The 19859-nt window shown below is 51.7% G+C and overlaps 1 pseudogene; it reads left to right on the top strand.

Moving 5' to 3' along the window:
- Window positions 1-19417, top strand: part of LOC135531048 (rho GDP-dissociation inhibitor 2-like) — a 47548-nt pseudogene extending 28131 nt beyond the window's left edge.
- The last annotated feature ends 442 nt before the right edge of the window (window positions 19418-19859 follow it).

Genomic DNA, 19859 nt, shown 5'->3' with positions numbered 1-19859 from the left:
GTAAGGGTGGGTGGGTGGGTGATTGTAAGGGTGGGTGGGTGGGTATTGTAAGTGGGTGGGTGGGTGGGTGATTGTAAGGGTGGGTGGGTGGGTGGGTGGGTGATTGTAAGGGTGGGTGGGTGGGTATTGTAAGGGTGGGTGGGTGGGTATTGTAAGGGTGGGTGGGTGGTGGGTGGGTGGGTGGGTATTGTAAGGGTGGGTGGGTGATTGTAAGGGTGGGTGGGTGGGTATTGTAAGGGTGGGTGTGTGGGTGGGTGTGGAGGGGCTTCCCTTGAATGAGACGATATCTAAGTATACACCACTATCTTCTATTTCACAAAGGACAACCAACACACACGCACACACACACATACACATACACATACAAACAAACTGAGACTGAGACAAATGGGAAAGGTCACCTGGTTGCTAGGTGATAGAACCATCCGAGAGAGAGAGAGAGAGAGAAGAGAGAGAGAGGTACACAGAGATAGAGGCAGAGAGAGAGAGAGAGAGATGCAGAGAGAGAGATACATAGAGAGAGAGAGGTACACAGAGATAGATGCAGAGAGAGAGAGAGATGCATAGAGAGAGAGGTACACAGAGCTAGAGGCAGAGAGAGAGAGAGGTACACAGAGCTAGAGGCAGAGAGAGAGAGGTACACAGAGCTAGAGGCAGAGAGATGCATAGAGAGAGAGAGGTACACAGAGCTAGAGGCAGAGAGAGAGAGAGGTACACAGAGCTAGAGGCAGAGAGAGAGAGGTACACAGAGCTAGAGGCAGAGAGAGAGATGCATAGAGAGAGAGGTACACAGAGCTAGAGGCAGAGAGAGAGACCGAGAGAGCAGCGTCTGTGACTGTTCCCTACAACATGTATAAGCTAGCACAGTAGCATAGAGACCGATGATGCCATGTAGATACTTCATAGAGTTGGCTTAACTAACGTTGGACCAGAGCTAGCCCTTCATCATGACATCATTACATTATACAGTACATAATGCCGCCTAGAGTTTGAGAGCGAGACCAGAGCAAGCTAACAAGCTTGTGAGCAGAGCGGCACCAACATTTGAATTAAAACACGTTTTTGTAGTTAAAAAAAAAACAATGTGTAATGTGATAACGATAGTATTCTTAATTAGCATTAATCCATTCTTCTCTAATTAAAAATCTCTCCTTAATTTCTGAATCACGCTTGTAACGTCAGTAGTTACAGTAGACTAAGCTTCAGAAGGGCAGAGGGACGGGGAGGGCAGCTAACATACACAGAAGATGTTCAGCTGGAATGCAGGCAGACACCGGAATACATTTCTGAGTGACAGAGGGTTTGAAAAAATGTACGGAACTTCAAATAATTAACTGTTATGAACTGTTTCCCTTTTAAAATAAATGTTTCTGTTCCGGAACGGGAAATTTTCAATTTTGTTCTCGGTTCTGGTTCTGTTCCTCAATTTTTTTTCTTTGTTTTTCAGTTCTGTTCACTGAAATGGTTCCAACCCCTGATTCGTACGTCCTCAGGGTCAGGTACAGGTATTTTTCTTGTCCAAGTCGGATATGGCAGTGTGAAGTGCAAAGGCGATTGCGTCGTCCGTGGATCTGTTGGGGCGGTATGTGAGTTGTAGTGTGTCTAGGTTGTCAGGGAAGGTGGAGGTGATCCTTAACTAGCCTAACTAGCCTCTTCATGATGACAGAAGTGAGTGCTGCGGGGTGATAGTGATTTAGTTCAGTTACCTTCGCTTTCTTGGGAACAGGAACAATGGTGGACATCTTGAAGCATCGATTGAAAGGCCTTTGATGTCTCTCTTCCACATGACAGTACAGCGTAAAATAGAAAGCGTAACTTTCCTGAAGAATTGTGTGCTTGCTTCAAGTCAAATTTTATTTGTCACGTGCGATTACAACAGGTGTAGGCCTTACCGTGAAATGCTTACTTACAAGCCCTTGACCAACATGTGGAGTTTTTTTTTAAAGTAAGTAACAAAATATTTCGTAAAATAATTAATAAAAAAATACAATAACAAAACAATAATATAGATATCAGGAATCAAGGTAAGACCCAGATGTAGACTGTGTCGAAGTAACAATTTTTATTACAGCAACAGGGGCAAAGGTACAGGAGGGCGGCAGGCAGGGTGAGGTACAGGACGGCAGGCAGGGTGAGGTACAGGACGGCAGGCAGGGTGAGGTACAGGACGGCAGGCAGGGTGAGGTACAGGACGGCAGGCAGGGTGAGGTACAGGACGGCAGGCAGGGTGAGGTACAGGACGGCAGGCAGGGTGAGGTACAGGACGGCAGGCAGGGTGAGGTACAGGATGGCAGGACGGCAGGGGTGAGGTACAGGATGGCAGGCAGGGTGAGGTACAGGACGGCAGGCAGGGTGAGGTACAGGATGGCAGGCAGGGTGAGGTACAGGATGGCAGGCAGGGTGAGGTACAGGACGGCAGGCAGGGTGAGGTACAGGACGGCAGGCAGGGTGAGGTACAGGACGGCAGGCAGGGTGAGGTACAGGACGGCAGGCAGGGTGAGGTACAGGACGGCAGGCAGGGTGAGGTACAGGACGGCAGGCAGGGTGAGGTACAGGATGGCAGGCAGGGTGAGGTACAGGATGGCAGGCAGGGTGAGGTACAGGACAGCAGGCAGGGTCAGGGTCAGGGTAAGGTACAGGACAGCAGGCAGGGTCAGGGTGAGGTACAGGACAGGCAGGCTCAGGGTCAGGGTGAGGTACAGGACGGCAGGCAGCCTCAGGGTGAGGTACAGGACGGCAGGCAGCCTCAGGGTGAGGTACAGGACAGCAGGCAGGCTCAGGGTCAGGGTCAGGTACAGGACAGCAGGCAGGCTCAGGGTCAGGGTGAGGTACAGGACAGCAGGCAGGCTCAGGGTCAGGGTGAGGTACAGGACAGCAGGCAGGCTCAGGGTCAGGGTGAGGTACAGGACAGCAGGCAGGCTCAGGGTGAGGTACAGGACAGCAGGCAGGCTCAGGGTCAGGGTGAGGTACAGGACAGCAGGCAGCCTCAGGGTGAGGTACAGGACAGCAGGCAGCCTCAGGGTGAGTTACAGGACAGCAGGCAGGCTCAGGGTCAGGGTGAGGTACAGGACAGCAGGCAGGCTCAGGGTGAGGTACAGGACAGCAGGCAGGGTCAGGGTCAGGGTGAGGTACAGGACGGCAGGCAGCCTCAGGGTCAGGTACAGGACGGCAGGCAGGGTCAGGGTGAGGTACAGGACAGCAGGCAGGCTCAGGGTCAGGGTGAGGTACAGGACGGCAGGCAGCCTCAGGGTCAGGGTGAGGTACAGGACGGCAGGCAGGCTCAGGGTCAGGTACAGGACAGCAGGCAGGCTCAGGGTCAGGGTGAGGTACAGGACGGCAGGCAGGCTCAGGGTCAGGGTGAGGTACAGGACAGCAGGCAGGCTCAGGGTCAGGGTGAGGTACAGGACAGCAGGCAGGCTCAGGGTCAGGGTGAGGTACAGGACAGCAGGCAGGCTCAGGGTCAGGGTGAGGTACAGGACGGCAGGCAGGCTCAGGGTCAGGGTGAGGTACAGGACAGGACAGCAGGCAGGCTCAGGGTCAGGGTGAGGTACAGGACAGCAGGCAGGCTCAGGGTCAGGGTGAGGTACAGGACAGCAGGCAGGCTCAGGGTCAGGGTGAGGTACAGGACGGCAGGCAGGGTCAGGGTGAGGTACAGGACAGCAGGCAGGCTCAGGGTCAGGTACAGGACGGCAGGCAGCCTCAGGGTCAGGGTAAGGTACAGGACAGCAGGCAGGGTCAGGGTGAGGTACAGGACAGCAGGCAGGGTCAGGGTGAGGTACAGGACGGCAGGCAGCCTCAGGGTGAGGTACAGGACGGCAGGCAGCCTCAGGGTGAGGTACAGGACAGCAGGCAGGCTCAGGGTCAGGGTGAGGTACAGGACAGCAGGCAGGCTCAGGGTCAGGGTGAGGTACAGGACGGCAGGCAGCCTCAGGGTGAGGTACAGGAGGCAGGCAGGGTCAGGGTGAGGTACAGGACGGCAGGCAGGCTCAGGGTCAGGGTGAGGTACAGGACAGGACAGGGTCAGGCAGGCTCAGGGTCAGGGTGAGGTACAGGACAGCAGGCAGGCTCAGGGTCAGGGTGAGGTACAGGACAGCAGGCAGGCTCAGGGTCAGGGTGAGGTACAGGACAGCAGGCAGGCTCAGGGTCAGGGTGAGGTACAGGACAGCAGGCAGGCTCAGGGTCAGGGTGAGGTACAGGACGGCAGGCAGCCACAGGGTGAGGTACAGGACAGCAGGCAGGCTCAGGGTCAGGGTGAGGTACAGGACGGCAGGCAGGGTCAGGGTGAGGTACAGGACAGCAGGCAGGCTCAGGGTCAGGGTGAGGTACAGGACAGCAGGCAGGCTCAGGGTGAGGTACAGGACAGCAGGCAGGCTCAGGGTCAGGGTGAGGTACAGGACAGCAGGCAGGCTCAGGGTCAGGGTGAGGTACAGGACAGCAGGCAGGCTCAGGGTGAGGTACAGGACAGCAGGCAGGCTCAGGGTCAGGGTGAGGTACAGGACAGCAGGCAGGCTCAGGGTCAGGGTGAGGTACAGGACGGCAGGCAGGGTCAGGGTGAGGTACAGGACAGCAGGCAGGCTCAGGGTCAGGGTGAGGTACAGGACGGCAGGCTCAGGGTCAGGGTGAGGTACAGGACAGCAGGCAGGCTCAGGGTCAGGGTCAGGTACAGGACAGCAGGCAGCCTCAGGTTCAGGTACAGGACGGCAGGCAGGCTCAGGGTCAGGGTGAGGTACAGGACAGCAGCCTCAGGGTAAGGGGGGTGGAGACAATTACAAGACAGGTGAAACAGATCAGGGTGTGACAATAAATAATAAACAGGGACGTTCACATCAGCAAACCACCTGCCCACACGACGCAATACATGCGGTCTGCGGTTGTGAGGCCGGTTGGACGTACGGTCAAATTCTCTAAAATGACATTGAATGCTTATGGAAGAGCTTCCACCATGCTCCTCCTTACTAGTAGAGAGAGGGGGTGGAGCTACCACCATGCTCCTCCTTACTAGTAGAGAGGGGTGGAGCTACCACCATGCTCCTCCTTCCTAGTAGAGAGGGGTGGAGCTACCACCATGCTCCTCCTTACTAGTAGAGAGAGGGGGTGGAGCTACCACCATGCTCCTCCTTACTAGTAGAGAGAGGGGGTGGAGCTACCTCCCTCCCTCCTCTACGATGTTCCCTCCTCCATTCTCTCTACAACCTATTCTATATAGTGTCAAAGGATTTTCTGATGGAAAGATGAGACCGAAATGAGAGAGGGAAACTAAGGGGTCGGGATGCAGAGAGAGGGAGGGTGAGAGAGACAGAGAGGGTGAGAGAGAGGGAGGGTGAGAGAGAGAGAGACAGAGAGAGAGAGAGAGAGAGAGACAGAGAGGGTGAGAGAGACAGAGAGGGTGAGAGAGAGGAGAGGGAGGCTGAGAGAGACAGAGAGGGTGAGAGAGAGAGAGAGAGAGACAGAGAGAGACAGAGAGGGTGAGAGAGACAGAGAGGGTGAGAGAGACAGAGAGGGTGAGAGAGAGACAGAGAGGGTGAGAGAGACAGAGAGGGTGAGAGAGAGAGAGAGGGAGAGAGAGAGAGAGAGAGGGTGAGGGAGAGAGACAGAGAGGGTGAGAGAGAGGGAGGGAGGTTGAGAGAGACAGAGAGGGTGAGAGAGAGACAGATAGGGAGGGTGAGAGAGACAGAGAGGGTGAGAGAGAGGGAGGGAGGTTGAGAGAGACAGAGAGGGTGAGAGAGAGACAGAGAGGGAGGGTGAGAGAGACAGAGAGGGTGAGAGAGAGGGAGGGAGGTTGAGAGAGACAGAGAGGGTGAGAGAGAGACAGAGAGGGAGGGTGAGCGAGGGAGAAACACAGTGAGAAACACTCTCCAGGGAAGCAATGTCTGATCCTGTCTTCAGAGAGGGAGGAAGGGAGAGAGTGTCATGGTTGTCTGATGTGACTTTGATGTTAACTGGTGATACCAGGAGTTACTGTTAAACTAGGTCTAGGGAGGAAGGGGGCAGGGCTGTGTGTGTGTGTGTGTGTGTCCACCACAACACATCAGTGCTGTCCTTTCCCTTGTATCTCTACTGCTTCCTTCTTCCCTCTGTTCTCTACATCTCTCCTTTTATCTCTACTGCTTCCTTCTTCCCTCTGTTCTCTACATCTCTCTCCTTTTATCTCTACTGCTTCCTTCTTCCCTCTGTTCTCTACATCTCTCTCCTCTTCTTCCCCTTTCCCTGTCCTCATCCTCCTCTTCTTCCCCCTTCCCTGTCCTCCTCCTCTTCATCCCCCTCCTCCCGTGTTTCCCTCCATGATAAGGCTTTTACAGCAGGGTAAAGTGTAGAGTTTAAATGTATTAAACACCCATTAATGTGCTGTATCTGTGATCAGAGGGTTCTAGAGTGGGTTCTGGTCAAATGTAGTGCACTATGTAGGGAATAGGGTGCCATTGGGCCCTGGTCTAAAGTAGTGCACTATATAGGGAATAGGTTGCCATTGGGCCCTGGTCTAAAGTAGTGCACTATGTAGGGAATAGGGTACCATAGGGCCCTGGTCTAAAGTAGTGCACTATATATGGAATAGGTTGCCATTGGGCCCTGGTCTAAAGTAGTGCACTATGTAGGGAATAGGGTACCATAGGGCCCTGGTCTAAAGTAGTGCACTATATATGGAATAGTGTGCCATTTGGGACTTATTTTTAATCTATAAACCCCAGACACAGAGAACAGTCAGAGACCAGACACAGAGAACAGTCAGAGACCAGACACAGAGAACAGTCAGAGACCCGACACAGAGAACAGTCAGAGACCAGACACAGAGAACAGTCAGAGACACAGAGAACAGTCAGAGACCAGGCACAGAGAACAGTCAGAGACCAGACACAGAGAACAGTCAGAGACCAGACACAGAGAACAGTCAGAGACACAGAGAACAGTCAGAGACCAGACACAGAGAACAGTCAGAGACCAGACACAGAGAACAGTCAGAGACCAGACACAGAGAACAGTCAGAGACCAGACACAGAGAACAGTCAGAGACCAGACACAGAGAACAGTCAGAGACCAGACACAGAGAACAGTCAGAGACCAGACACAGAGAACATTCAGAGACCAGACACAGAGAACATTCAGAGACCAGACACAGAGAACAGTCAGAGAACAGACACAGAGAACAGTCAGAGACCAGACACAGAGAACAGTCAGAGACCAGACACAGAGAACAGTCAGAGACACAGAGAAAAGTCAGAGACCACACACAGAGAACAGTCAGAGACCAGACACAGAGAACAGTCAGAGACCAGACACAGAGAACAGTCAGAGACCAGACACAGAGAACAGTCAGAGACCAGACACAGAGAACAGTCAGAGACCAGACACAGAGAACAGTCAGAACCCAGACACAGAGAACAGTCAGAGACCAGACACAGAGAACAGTCAGAACCCAGACACAGAGAACAGTCAGAGACCAGACACAGAGAACAGTCAGAGACCAGACACAGAGAACAGTCAGAGACCAGACACAGAGAACAGTCAGAACCCAGACACAGAGAACAGTCAGAACCCAGACACAGAGAACAGTCAGAGACCAGACACAGAGAACAGTCAGAACCCAGACACAGAGAACAGTCAGAGACCAGACACAGAGAACAGTCAGAGACCAGACACAGAGAACAGTCAGAACCCAGACACAGAGAACAGTCAGAGACACAGAGAACAGTCAGAGACCAGACACAGAGAACAGTCAGAGACCAGACACAGAGAACAGTCAGAGACACAGAGAACAGTCAGAGACCAGACACAGAGAACAGTCAGAGACCAGGCACAGAGAACAGTCAGAGACTAGACACAGAGAACAGTCAGAGACCAGGCACAGAGAACAGTCAGAGACCAGACACAGAGAACAGTCAGAACCCAGACACAGAGAACAGTCAGAGACCAGACACAGAGAACAGTCAGAGACCAGACACAGAGAACAGTCAGAGACCAGACACAGAGAACAGTCAGAGACCCGACACAGAGAACAGTCAGAGACCAGCCACAGAGAACAGTCAGAACCCAGACCCAGAGAACAGTCAGAGACCCAGAGAACAGTCAGAGACCCAGAGAACAGTCAGAGACCCAGAGAACAGTCAGAACCCAGACACAGAGAACAGTCAGAGACACAGAGAACAGTCAGAGACCGGGCACAGAGAACAGTCAGAGACACAGAGAACAGTCAGAGACCAGACACAGAGAACAGTCAGAGACACAGAGAACAGTCAGAGACACAGACACAGAGAACAGTCAGAACCCAGACACAGAGAACAGTCAGAACCCAGACACAGAGAACAGTCAGAGACACAGAGAACAGTCAGAGACCAGGCACAGAGAACAGTCAGAGACCAGACACAGAGAACAGTCAGAGACACAGAGAACAGTCAGAGACCAGGCACAGAGAACAGTCAGAGACCAGACACAGAGAACAGTCAGAGACCACACACAGAGAACAGTCAGAGACCAGACACAGAGAACAGTCAGAGACCACACCAGAGAACAGTCAGAGACCAGACACAGAGAACAGTCAGAGACCAGACACAGAGAACAGTCAGAGACCAGACACAGAGAACAGTCAGAGACACAGAGAACAGTCAGAGACCAGACACAGAGAACAGTCAGATACCAGACACAGAGAACAGTCAGAGACCAGACACAGAGAAGAGTCAGAGACCAGACACAGAGAAGAGTCAGAGACCAGACACAGAGAAGAGTCAGAGACCAGACACAGAGAAGAGTCAGAGACCAGACACAGAGAAGGGTCAGAGACCAGACACAGAGAAGGGTCAGAGACCAGACACAGAGAAGAGTCAGAGACCAGACACAGAGAAGAGTCAGAGACCAGACACAGAGAAGAGTCAGAGACCAGACACAGAGAACAGTCAGAGACCAGACACAGAGAACAGTCAGAGACCAGACACAGAGAAGAGTCAGAGACCAGACACAGAGAAGAGTCAGAGACCAGACACAGAGAACAGTCAGAGACCAGACACAGAGAACAGTCAGAGACCAGACACAGAGAACAGTCAGAGACCAGACACAGAGAACAGTCAGAGACCAGACACAGAGAACAGTCAGAGACCAGACACAGAGAAGAGTCAGAGACCAGACACAGAGAAGAGTCAGAGACCAGACACAGAGAAGAGTCAGAGACCAGACACAGAGAAGAGTCAGAGACCAGACACAGAGAAGGGTCAGAGACCAGACACAGAGAAGGGTCAGAGACCAGACACAGAGAAGAGTCAGAGACCAGACACAGAGAAGGGTCAGAGACCAGACACAGAGAAGGGTCAGAGACCAGACACAGAGAACAGTCAGAGACCAGACACAGAGAAGAGTCAGAGACCAGACACAGAGAACAGTCAGAGACCAGACACAGAGAACAGTCAGAGACCAGACACAGAGAACAGTCAGAGACCAGACACAGAGAACAGTCAGAGACCAGACACAGAGAACAGTCAGAGACCAGACACAGAGAACAGTTAGAGACCAGACACAGAGAACAGTCAGAGACCAGACACAGAGAACAGTCAGAGACCAGACACAGAGAACAGTCAGAGACACAGAGAACAGTCAGAGACCAGACACAGAGAACAGTCAGAGACCAGACACAGAGAACAGTCAGAGACCAGACACAGAGAACAGTCAGAGACCAGACACAGAGAACAGTCAGAGACCCGACACAGAGAACAGTCAGAGACCAGACACAGAGAACAGTCAGAGACCAGACACAGAGAACAGTCAGAGACCAGACACAGAGAACAGTCAGAGACCAGACACAGAGAACAGTCAGAGACACAGAGAACAGTCAGAGACACAGAGAACAGTCAGAGACACAGAGAACAGTCAGAGACCAGACACAGAGAACAGTGAGAGACCCAACACAGAGAACAGTCAGAGACCAGACACAGAGAACAGTCAGAGACCACACACAGAGAACAGTCAGAGACCACACACAGAGAACAGTCAGAGACCAGACACAGAGAACAGTCAGAGACCAGACACAGAGAACAGTTAGAGACCAGACACAGAGAACAGTCAGAGACCAGACACAGAGAACAGTCAGAGACCCGACACAGAGAACAGTCAGAGACCAGACACAGAGAACAGTCAGAGACCAGACACAGAGAACAGTCAGAGACCAGACACAGAGAACAGTCAGAGACCAGACACAGAGAACAGTCAGAGACACAGAGAACAGTCAGAGACACAGAGAACAGTCAGAGACCAGACACAGAGAACAGTGAGAGACCCAACACAGAGAACAGTCAGAGACCAGACACAGAGAACAGTCAGAGACCAGACACAGAGAACAGTCAGAGACCACACACAGAGAACAGTCAGAGACCAGACACAGAGAACAGTCAGAGACCAGACACAGAGAACAGTTAGAGACCAGACACAGAGAACAGTCAGAGACCAGACACAGAGAACAGTCAGAGACCAGACACAGAGAACAGTCAGAGACACAGAGAACAGTCAGAGACCAGACACAGAGAACAGTCAGAGACCAGACACAGAGAACAGTCAGAGACCAGACACAGAGAACAGTCAGAGACCAGACACAGAGAACAGTCAGAGACCCGACACAGAGAACAGTCAGAGACCAGACACAGAGAACAGTCAGAGACCAGACACAGAGAACAGTCAGAGACCAGACACAGAGAACAGTCAGAGACCAGACACAGAGAACAGTCAGAGACACAGAGAACAGTCAGAGACACAGAGAACAGTCAGAGACCAGACACAGAGAACAGTCAGAGACCACACACAGAGAACAGTCAGAGACCAGACACAGAGAACAGTCAGAGACCACACACAGAGAACAGTCAGAGACCAGACACAGAGAACAGTCAGAGACCACACACAGAGAACAGTCAGAGACCAGACACAGAGAACAGTCAGAGACCACACACAGAGAACAGTCAGAGACCAGACACAGAGAACAGTCAGAGACCAGACACGGAGAACAGTCAGAGACACAGAGAACAGTCAGAGACCAGGCACAGAGAACAGTCAGAGACACAGATAACAGTCAGAGACCAGGCACAGAGAACAGTCAGAACCCAGACACAGAGAACAGTCAGAGACACAGAGAACAGTCAGAGACACAGAGAACAGTCAGAGACACAGAGAACAGTCAGAGACACAGAGAACAGTCAGAGACACAGAGAACAGTCAGAAACACAGAGAACAGTCAGAGACCAGACACAGAGAACAGTCAGATACCAGACACAGAGAACAGTCAGAGACCAGACACAGAGAAGAGTCAGAGACCAGACACAGAGAAGAGTCAGAGACCAGACACAGAGAAGAGTCAGAGACCAGACACAGAGAAGGGTCAGAGACCAGACACAGAGAAGGGTCAGAGACCAGACACAGAGAAGGGTCAGAGACCAGACACAGAGAAGAGTCAGAGACCAGACACAGAGAAGGGTCAGAGACCAGACACAGAGAAGAGTCAGAGACCAGACACAGAGAACAGTCAGAGACCAGACACAGAGAAGAGTCAGAGACCAGACACAGAGAACAGTCAGAGACCAGACACAGAGAACAGTCAGAGACCAGACACAGAGAACAGTCAGAGACCAGACACAGAGAACAGTCAGAGACCAGACACAGAGAACAGTCAGAGACCAGACACAGAGAACAGTCAGAGACCAGACACAGAGAACAGTCAGAGACCAGACACAGAGAACAGTCAGAGACCAGACACAGAGAACAGTCAGAGACACAGAGAACAGTCAGAGACCAGACACAGAGAACAGTCAGAGACCAGACACAGAGAACAGTCAGAGACCAGACACAGAGAACAGTCAGAGACCAGACACAGAGAACAGTCAGAGACCAGACACAGAGAACAGTCAGAGACCAGACACAGAGAACAGTCAGAGACCAGACACAGAGAACAGTCAGAGACCAGACACAGAGAACAGTCAGAGACCAGACACAGAGAACAGTCAGAGACACAGAGAACAGTCAGAGACACAGAGAACAGTCAGAGACCAGACACAGAGAACAGTGAGAGACCCGACACAGAGAACAGTCAGAGACCAGACACAGAGAACAGTCAGAGACCAGACACAGAGAACAGTCAGAGACAGAGAACAGTCAGAGACCCACAGAGAACAGTCAGAGACCAGACACAGAGAACAGTCAGAGACCAGACACAGAGAACAGTCAGAGACCAGACACAGAGAACAGTCAGAGACCCGACACAGAGAACAGTCAGAGACCAGACACAGAGAACAGTCAGAGACCAGACACAGAGAACAGTCAGAGACCAGAGAACAGTCAGAGACCAGACACAGAGAACAGTCAGAGACCAGACACAGAGAACAGTCAGAGACCAGACACAGAGAACAGTCAGAGACCAGACACAGAGAACAGTCAGAGACCAGACACAGAGAACAGTCAGAGACCAGACACAGAGAACAGTCAGAGACCAGACACAGAGAACAGTCAGAGACCAGACACAGAGAACAGTCAGAGACCAGACACAGAGAACAGTCAGAGACCAGACACAGAGAACAGTCAGAGACCAGACACAGAGAACAGTCAGAGACCAGACACAGAGAACAGTCAGAGACCAGACACAGAGAACAGTCAGAGACCAGACACAGAGAACAGTCAGAGACCAGACACAGAGAACAGTCAGAGAACAGTCAGAGACACAGAGAACAGTCAGAGACCAGACACAGAGAACAGTCAGAGACACAGAGAACAGTCAGAGACACAGAGAACAGTCAGAGACCAGACACAGAGAACAGTCAGAGACCCGACACAGAGAACAGTCAGAGACACAGAGAACAGTCAGAGTCCCGACACAGAGAACAGTCAGAGACCAGACACAGAGAACAGTCATAGACCAGACAGAGAACAGTCAGAGACACAGAGAACAGTCAGAGACACAGAGAACAGTCAGAGACCAGACACAGAGAACAGTCAGAGACCAGACACAGAGAACAGTCAGAGACACAGAGAACAGTCAGAGACCAGACACAGAGAACAGTCAGAGAACAGTCAGAGACCAGACACAGAGAACAGTCAGAGACCAGACACAGAGAACAGTCAGAGACCCGACACAGAGAACAGTCAGAGACCAGACACACAGAGAACAGTCAGAGACCAGACACAGAGAACAGTCAGAGACCAGACACAGAGAACAGTCAGAGACCAGACACAGAGAACAGTCAGACCAGACACAGAGAACAGTCAGAGACCAGACACAGAGAACAGTCAGAGACCAGACACAGAGAACAGTCAGAGACACAGAGAACAGTCAGAGACACAGAGAACAGTCAGAGAACAGTCAGAGACACAGAGAACAGTCAGAGACCACAGAGAACAGTCATAGACCAGACACAGAGAACAGTCAGAGACCAGACACAGAGAACAGTCAGAGACCAGACACAGAGAACAGTCAGAACCCAGACAGAGAACAGTCAGAACCCAGACAGAGAACAGTCAGAGACACAGAGAACAGTCAGAGACCCGGCACAGAGAACAGTCAGAGACCCGACACAGAGAACAGTCAGAGACCAGACACAGAGAACAGTCAGAGACCAGACACAGAGAACAGTCAGAGACCCGACACAGAGAACAGTCAGAGACCAGACACAGAGAACAGTCAGAGACCCGACACAGAGAACTTATGGATATCATCTGCAGTTGGGATGTTGAATATTGAAGTGATAACCTCATCTGTTGACCTCACGTTGTCATGGTGTTGACCTGCAGGTGACCCGGAGGCTCTGAAGAAGAAGAGTTTCACCATGAAGGAAGGAGTGGACTACAGAGTGAAGATACACTTTAAGGTGAGAACATCTCTGTCACGACTCAGCATTTGACCCAGATGCAGATACAGGAGTCGGAATGTTCGGGTCGCAGAATATTTATTATAACATAGTGACAGTTTAAAGGGCAGGTCGAGGGCAGGCAGAGGTTCGTAAGTCCAAGACAGAGTCAATCAGGGCCAGAACGGCAGGCAGGCTCAGGGCCAGAACGGCTGGCAGGGCCAGAACGGCAGGCAGGCTCAGGGCCAGAACGGCTGGCAGGGCCAGAACGGCAGGCAGGCTCAGGGCCAGAACGGCAGGCAGGCTCAGGGCCAGAACGGCTGGCAGGGCCAGAACGGCAGGCAGGCTCAGGGCCAGAACGGCTGGCAGGGCCAGAACGGCAGGCAGGCTCAGGGCCAGAACGGCTGGCAGGGCCAGAACGGCAGGCAGGCTCAGGGCCAGGACAGGCAGAAAGGTTGGAACCGGGAAGACTAGAAAACTAGAACTTGAACAGGATAAACAGGAAACACGCTGGTAAGACCTGACAAAACAAGACGAACTGGCAACAGACAACCAGAAAATGCAGGTATAAATACACAGGGATAATGGAGGGAAATAGAAGACACCTGGTGGGGGGAGATAAGCACAAGACTGGTGTTTGTGTTGTTCTGTTTGGTTCTGTTATGTTCTGTTCTGCTCTGTTTGGTTCTGTTCTGCTATGTTTGGTTCTGTTCTTCTCTGCTCTGTTTGGTTCTGTTCTTCTCTGCTCTGTTTGGTTCTGTTCTTCTCTGTTTGGTTCTGTTCTTCTCTGTTCTGTTCTTCTCTGCTCTGTTTGGTTCTGTTCTGCTCTGTTCTGTTCTGTTTGGTTCTGTTCTTCTCTGCTCTGTTTGGTTATGTTCTTCTCTGCTCTGTTTTGGTTCTATTCTGTTCTTCTCTGTTTGGTTCTGTTCTTCTCTGCTCTGTTTGGTTCTGTTCTTCTCTGCTCTGTTTGGTTCTGTTCTTATCTGCTCTGTTTGGTTCTGTTCTGCTCTGTTCTCTTCTCTTTTTGTATTGTTATTGTTTACATTTTATTTTACCTATATTTACCAGGTTGGCCAGTTGAGAACAAGTTCTCATTTACAACTGCGACCTGGTCAAGATAAAGCATAGCAGTGTGACATAAACGAGGAGGCAAAATAATTACAATTTAGCAAATGAACACTGGAGTGATAGATGTGCAGATGATGATGTGCAAGTAGAGATACTGGGGTGCAAAAGAGCAAGAAGATAAATAACAATATTGGGATGAGGTAGTTCGGTGTGCTGTTTACAGATAGGCTGTGTACAGGTACAGTGATCGGTAAGCTGCTCTGACAGCTGATGCTTAAAGTTAGAGAGGGAGATATAAGTCTCCAGCTTCAGTGATTTTTGCAATTCCTTCCAGTCATTGGCAGCAGAGAACTGGAAGGAAAGGCACCAAAGGAGGTGTTGACTTTGGGGATGACCAGTGGGGCTTTGGTGACCAAACGGATGGCACAGTGATAGACTACATCCAGTTTGCTGAGTCGGGTGTTGGAGGCTATTTTGTAAATGACATCGTCGAAGTCAAGGATCGGTAGGATGGTCAGTTTTACGAGGGTATGAGGAGACACATACAAAGCTCTCCCTCGCCCTCCATTTGGCAAACCTGACCATAATGCTATCCTCCTGATTCCTGCTTACAAGCAAAAATTGAAGCAGGAAGCACCAGTGACTAGATAAATAAAAAAGTGGTCAGATGAAGCAGATGCTAAACTACTGGATTGTTATGCTATCACAGACTGGAATATGTTCCGGGATTCCTCTGATGGCATTGAGGAGTACACCACATCAGACATTGGCTTCATCAATAAGTGCATCGATGACGTCGTCCCCACAGTGACCGTATGTACGTACCCCAACCAGAAGCCATGGATTACAGGCAACATCCGAGTTAAAGGCGAAAGCTGCCGCTTTCAAGAAGCAGGACTAACCCGGAAGCTTATAATATATCCCGCAAAGCCCTCCGACGAACCATCAAACAGGCAGTGTCAATACAGGACTAAGATTGAGTCGTACTACACCGGTTCTGACGCTCGTCGGATGTGGCAGGGCCTGCAAAACATTACAGACTACAAAGGGAAGCACAGCCGAGAGCTGCCCAGTGACACGAGCCTACCAGATGAGCAAAACTACTTCTATGCTCGCTTCGAGGCAAATAACACTGAAATATGCATGAGAGCACCAGTTGTTCTGGAAGACTGTGTGATCACGTTCTCCTCAGCCGCTGTGAGTAAGACCTTTAAACAGGTCAACATTCACAAGGCCGCAGGGCCAGACGGATTACCAGGACGTGTACTGCGAGCATGTGCTGACCAACTGGCAGGTGTCTTCACTGACATTTTCAATCTCTCCCTGTCCGAGTCTGTAATACCAACATGTTTTAAGCAGACCACCATAGTCCCTGTGCCCAAGAACTCTAAGGTAACCTGCCTAAATGACTACAGACCCGTAGCACTCACGTCTGTAGTCATGGAGTGCTCTAAAAGGCTGGTCACGGCTCACATCAACACCATTATCCCAGAAACCCTAGACCCACTTCACTTTGCATAACGCCCTAACAGATCCACAGATGATGCAATCTCTGTGGCACTCCACACTGCCCTTTCCTACCTGGACAAAAGGAACACCAATGAAAATGCTATTCATTGACTAAAGTTCAACACCATAGTGCCCCCAAAGCTCATCAATAAGCTAAGGACCCTGGGACTAAACACCTCCCTCTGCAACTGGATCCTGGACTTCCTGACGGGCCGCCCCCAGGTCGTGAGGGTAGGTAACAACACATCTGCTATGCTGATCCTCAACACAGGGGCCCCTCAGGGGTGTGTGCTCAGTCCCCTAATGTACTCCCTGTTCACTCATGACTGCACGGCCAGGCACGACTCCAACACCATCATCAAGTTTGCCGATGGCAAAACAGTGGTAGGCCTGATCACCGACAACGACGACACAGCCTATAGGGAGGTCAGAGACCTGGCCGTGTGGTGCCAGGACAACAACCTCTTCCTCAATGTGATCAAGACAAAGATGATGATTGTGGACTACAGGAAAACGAGGACCGAACACGCTCCCCATTCTCATCGACGGGGCTGTAGTGGAGCAGGTTGAGAGCTTCAAGTTCCTTGGTGTCCACATCACCAGCAAACTAACATAGTCCAAGCATACCAAGACAGTTGTGAAGAGGGCACGACAAAACCTATTCCCCCTCAAGAGACTGAAAAGATTTGTCATGGGTCCTCAGATCCTCAAAAGGTTCTACACCTGCACCATCGAGAGCATCCTGACTGTTTGTATCACTGCCTGGTATGGCAACTGCTCGGCCTGCGACCGCAAGGCACTACGGAGGGTAGTGCGAACGGCCCAGTACATCACTTGGGTCAAGCTTCCTGCCATCCAGGACCTCTATACCAGTCTGTGTCAGGCTACGGCATGTCTGTTTGTCTATAAAGGTACATAACGGCTTTTTAAATGCCAACAGGAAACCTTCTCTGGAGATAGTTTAGAAGCACCATTGAACAGGTAGCGGGTTCTAACTTCCATCACTAGGCCACCAAAACAACTGTTTTTCTCTTAGGGATTTTTCTTAAAGTTAAAGATCACAATTTGAAACATTCACACCCCTTACTTGTGTGTGTCTCAAATGGCACCCTATTCCATATATAGTGCACTACTTTAGACCAGGACCTATAGGACTGAGGGCACTACTTTAGACCAGGACCTATAGGGCTGAGGGCACTACTTTAGACCAGGGCCTATAGGACTAAGGGCACTACTTTAGACCAGGGCCCATAGGACTAAGGGCACTACTTTAGACCAGGGCCTATAGGACTAAGGGCACTACTTTAGACCAGGGCCTATAGGACTAAGGGCACTACTTTAGACCAGGGTCTATAGGACTAAGGGCACTACTTTAGACCAGGGCTTATAGGACTAAGGGCACTACTTTAGACCAGGGTCTATAGGGCTAAGGGCACTACTTTAGACCAGGGTCTATAGGGCTAAGTGCCCTGGTCAAACATTGTGCACTGAATAGGGAGTAGGGTGTCATTTGGGACAAAGCTGTGTAAAGTTACCTCTTGATGAGACTTCATATACAATAACTCTCCTTCCCTCTCCTTTCCTCTCCTCTCCTCCAATCTCCTCTCTCCCCTCCTCTCCTCTCCTTCCCTCCTCTCGCCTCCTCCACTCTCCTCTCCCCTCCTCCCTCTCCTTCTCTCCCCTCCTCCACTCTCCTCTCTCCCCCTCCCCTCTCCCTCTCCTTCTCTCCCCTCCTCCAATCTCCTCTCTCCCCTCCAATCTCCTCTCCTTCCCTCCTCTCCCCTCCTCCAATCTCCTCTCTCCCCTCCAATCTCCTCTCCTTCCCTCCTCTCCCGTCCTCCAATCTCCTCTCCTCTCCTTCTCTCCTCTCCCCTTCTCTCTCCTCCTCTCCTTCCCTCCTCTCCCCTCCTCCAGTCTCCTCTCTCCCCTCCCCTCCTCTCCTCTCCTTCTCTCCTCTTCCCTCCTCCAATCTCCTCTCTCCCCTCCTCTTCTCTCCTTCCCTCCTCTCATCTCCTCCATATAAGTTCATACGGTGTTTAAATGCACTACAGATTTCCAGTCCCAATGAATTTACATTGTTTATTTATTGCTCCTGATAACTCTCCTCCCTTACTCCTCTCTCCTCCCCTCCTCTCCTCCTCCCTCCCATCTCCCATCCCCTCCAGGTTAACAGGGATATTGTGTCTGGGCTGAAGTACGTCCATCTGACCTACAGGAAAGGAATCAGAGGTAAGGAGGACCCCATTTTGTGCTGAGCTGTGGATACGCTGTGCTGTTTACACCCATAGACCGTGTCAGTTTCTGATACATAAACCTAAACCCTGGCTAGCAAGGGTGCAACTGAGCTGCCATTTTATGTGTTGTCATTGACACAAGACATCATAGTTTCCACACGTACACCTAATTCCAGGTTAACAGCGATGCAACTGAGCTGCCATTTTATGTGTTTTCATTAACACAAGATGTCAGTTTCCCCCACATTCACCTAAAACCTGATTACCAACTGTTCAACTGAGCTGCCATTTGGTGTGTTGTCACTGACACAAATTGTCACAGTTTCCCCACATTCACCTAAAACCTGGCTAGCAAGTGTGCAACTGAGCGTCCATTTTGTGTCGTGCAGTGGACAAGGCGGTGTACATGGTGGGCAGCTACGGGCCGCGGGTGGAGGAGCACGAGTTCATGACCCCGGTGGAGGAGGCGCCCAAAGGCATGATTGTCAGAGGCAGCTACCACATCAAGTCCCACTTCACCGATGACGACAAGACCGACCACCTCTCCTGGGAGTGGAACCTGGGGATCAAGAAGGACTGGGACGAATAGAGAGGAGTCTCATTTCTCTCTCCCTCCTTCCCTCTCCCTGTGTCTCCACCTCCTTCCTCTCCCCTTCCCTCCTCCTCTGTGTCTCCACCTCCCTCCTTCCCTCTCCCTGTGTCTCCACCTCTCCATCCTTCCCCCTCCTTCCCTTCCCTCCCTGTGTCTCCACCTCTCCCTCCTTCCCTCTCCCTGTGTCTCCACCTCTCCCTCCTTCCCTCTCCCTCTCCACCTCTCCTCCTTCCCTCTCCCCTCCACCCTCCCTCCTTCCTCTCCCTGTGTCTCCAACACTCCCTCCTTCCCTCTCCCTGTGTCTCCACCTCCCTCCTTCCCTCTCCCTGTGTCTCCACCTCTCCCTCCTTCCCTCTCTCTGTGTCTCCACCTCCCTCCTTCCCTCTCCCTGTGTCTCCACCTCTCCCTCCTTCCCTCTCCCTGTGTCTCCACCTCTCCCTCCTTCCCTCTCCCTGTGTCTCCACCACTCCCTCCTTCCCTCTCCCTGTGTCTCCACCTCTCCCTCCTTCCCTCTCCCTGTGTCTCCACCTCCCTCCTTCCCTCTCCCTGTGTCTCCAACACTCCCTCCTTCCCTCTCCCTGTGTCTCCACCTCTCCCCTCCTTCCCTCTCCCTGTGTCTCCCACCTTCCCTCTCCCTGTGTCTCCACCCTCCCTCCT

The sequence above is a fragment of the Oncorhynchus masou genome, unplaced genomic scaffold (assembly GCF_036934945.1).
Source record: "Oncorhynchus masou masou isolate Uvic2021 unplaced genomic scaffold, UVic_Omas_1.1 unplaced_scaffold_1503, whole genome shotgun sequence".
Lineage (NCBI taxonomy): Eukaryota > Metazoa > Chordata > Actinopteri > Salmoniformes > Salmonidae > Oncorhynchus > Oncorhynchus masou.
The sequence above is the reverse complement of the archived record's forward strand: the minus strand, read 5'-3'. Positions and strand labels throughout refer to the sequence as shown.